Here is a 2997-nt window from a genome sequence, read left to right as displayed (position 1 = left end):
CAAAGTTCTCTGTTTCCTGAGGAACTTTCTACTATCCACACACCTTTGTCCGCAGGGACCATGCAAGTAAAAAGTTGCAGATTACATCCGGTAGGGGGCGGTGTGCCCATAATCTCCCACGAGTTCCAGGGCTTTTTCTGTAGCCCTGGAGATTTTACAGAAGCCATGTGTTTACAGAAACCTCTCACAGATTAAAGAAATAAATAAACAACAATTCAGCTATCTCCCTCCTCAGATCACTCACAAGCTATGAGTAATCTCCACTAACCAAAGCACAGTAATTGGGGCCCTAATAACGAAGACAAAACCATCTGACCATTTTTAATCTCTATGATTTAAAACACAACCAGCTCATTTTTTAAAGATTCATCTGAAGGACCTCATTTTTAAAAAAATACATCCTCATTTTTTAAAAAAGCAATCAAATGCACTCACAGGTTGAGTGGCGAATCTGCATTGTTGAATCGGGAACCATTAATGCAAAGTTGAACGTCTTGCCCTTTATAAGAAGAGATCAGTTAAAAAGGAAAAAGTAAATTCTGTACTACCCACTTCTTTCCCATCTCCACCCACTTCTTCCCTCCATTTGGATTTTTAAAATATGTTTCGTAACTATTTATGGAATGGCAGTTATTTTTTATGTACTAGATTTAAGATATCAGAGGATTCGGTTTGTATTAATCATTGGTTCACACTGTTCACAGCCCAGAAGTGAACAGTCATCATGAAACACACAAACCATGTCGCATCACGGGGCCCTGAGGCTAGCCCTGCTGTTCTCACATGGGGGCAGAGAGACCTCACAGAGAATCAATAAAGTTCAGTGTCTTATAAGTTTATAAATCAATAAAGCTGGAAATGGTCCTTGCATTTCCCAGATAAGAAAGAAATGTGATGTCCAAAGAGGTCAAAGTGATTTTTTTCAAGAGACCACAACCAGTTAGTGACGAAACAGTCTAGAATCCAACACTTTGGACCTGTTTCCTGTATTATGCACTTCATCTTGTGGACATCATTTATTGCTCTTCTTAAAGTGTCAGCAAGCAAGCGATGATATCTTAAAAGCATCTTCTTTGTGCCCGGATGTTTTAAAGGTATGCTAACAAGGCCAGGCAAACACCAGGTTGCCTTGAATAACACCTCTCTAAGAAGCCAGCCAGGCTTTCAGTTCCTTAAGGCTGTCACGCTGGCACCTTTTAAAAAGTGCTTGTGAGAAAGATCATCAAGGAAGAAAGTAAAATCCATCCTTAGTGGCTATCGCGTGTGTCAGCATACATCCTATTCATTTCTCCTATAATTATTTACTGGGTGGGGTAAGAGGCAGGACGTGTCATTATATTAGGAAGTTATTTGTCCCTTGAATCTAAAGATATGCCTACAGTTCCCATTACATCAGAAGGAGGATGTAAACACTAAAAGCGATGCTCAAATAACAGAGCTTAATAACAATGGCACTTAAAGCTTATAACACCTTTCAGGGTGGATTTCAAAGTACTTGACAAATGTTCATTATATTTCAACACAGTATTATGCTGAAGGAGCAACATGTTGTGATTTCTTTATTATAAGTCAGAGAAAAGAAAGATAATTGCTTTTTTAAGTCTTTTTTTTTATCCCTATCATTTTTGTTTTTAATGATGCCTAATTTTGTAAATTAACTGAATAAAGTGATTGGCTTTAAGGGATTAGAATTTGCAAGTCCTGTGCCCATTTAGAGGAAACACTCTGTGGGCTTTCTGACATAAAATTCACACCAAGGACCCTCGTGAAGCATCATCTGAAATTCCAGGTCCGGATGTGTGAAGCAACCCACCAGAGAATGTAGCAACTTAAAAAAATTTATGGAAGCTTTAATTCTTCCCTGGACTGTCATTATTAAATATTAATCCAGGAATTCGAGTTTGGGACGAGGTAGGAGGATGGGTGGGAGGGAATTAGCAAGGGAGGGAGAAGACAAAGACTGTTTAAATAGTTATGATTTTTATTTGAAATCGGAGAACGAGTCCCTACTTTTAAGACTTGAATTGTCATGATAATTAAGGACTTCGGATATTTTATATTACATCTAATGGGTTTTGACTTCGAAAGAGCTTAGAGGGGTGTGTCAGCAGAGGCGGCGTTCGCTGCAGCCCCCCAGGGTACTCAGCCGCATCACAGAAGGTTCGGTACCTCTCGACAGTGTGCAGCACCCTGGGACAATTTCCTCACTCTAAAAAGGTCAATGAGATGATGTCGATGGAGCTTGTTGAGCACAGCCCCTGGGAGTTTTAAAAGAGGGTTGGCTCAGCTAGGAAGGGTGCTCTTTTGCTGTCTCTCCAATGCCTTCTTCTTCCTGCCTGGAATGGGGACATGGCAGCTGGAGTTCTAGCAGTCATTTTGTATCTCGAGGTAGATCTTGAGACAGGTAAAAGAAACATGCACTTTTGATGATGGTATTGCTGTCTTACATGCCCTGAACATCCTGTCTTGAGATTTCTTTTATATAATACTTGAGTTTTTCATTATTTATTCACTAATAAAGCCAACTCGATGACCTTTAGAGTTTAAGCAACTGCACTTTCTCTTTAAAACTGCCTTTGTTTCTTGAAGAAGTACGGTCAGTACTGCTTTCCCTGAGCTTATAGAATAGGTCCACTAAGGCCCCCATGTCACATAAGTCCAGAGGACACCATGTGTATTGTGGGCCAGTGGACACCTTTCACTTAGACTACAGTGTGAGTAGGGTCCACTGGACCTGCGTTCCTCACCACCCCTACCCAGCTCTCATGGAATTCTCTGGTTCTTTTTGATCTTTTTGGAGTTACATCCTCAAAGAGACAAGTGAAAAAAGTGATTTTTACATTCAAGTATTGACCAAATAATCACTAATACAATCTGTGGCTTTATAATCTCATTAGCAGCTAATTCAGATGAGATTTCTCCAACTTTTAAGCCAGGGATGATTTTGGCAGGTAAATAAATATCATGAACCATCTATTATACCTCTTTCCACAGCAG

At 39.9% G+C, this 2997-nt stretch overlaps 1 long non-coding RNA gene across 1 annotated transcript in view; it reads right to left on the bottom strand.

Moving 5' to 3' along the window:
* Nucleotides 1-532, bottom strand: part of LOC112475815 — a 1811-nt gene extending 1279 nt beyond the window's left edge. Inside the window, exon 1 of the long non-coding RNA XR_003044890.1 lies at nucleotides 436-532. This is a non-coding gene — a long non-coding RNA (uncharacterized LOC112475815). The remainder of the gene's footprint in view (nucleotides 1-435) is intronic.
* Between the last annotated feature and the right edge of the window lie 2465 nt (nucleotides 533-2997).

The sequence above is a fragment of the Pteropus alecto genome, unplaced genomic scaffold (assembly GCF_000325575.1).
Source record: "Pteropus alecto unplaced genomic scaffold, ASM32557v1 scaffold152, whole genome shotgun sequence".
Lineage (NCBI taxonomy): Eukaryota > Metazoa > Chordata > Mammalia > Chiroptera > Pteropodidae > Pteropus > Pteropus alecto.
The sequence above is the reverse complement of the archived record's forward strand: the minus strand, read 5'-3'. Positions and strand labels throughout refer to the sequence as shown.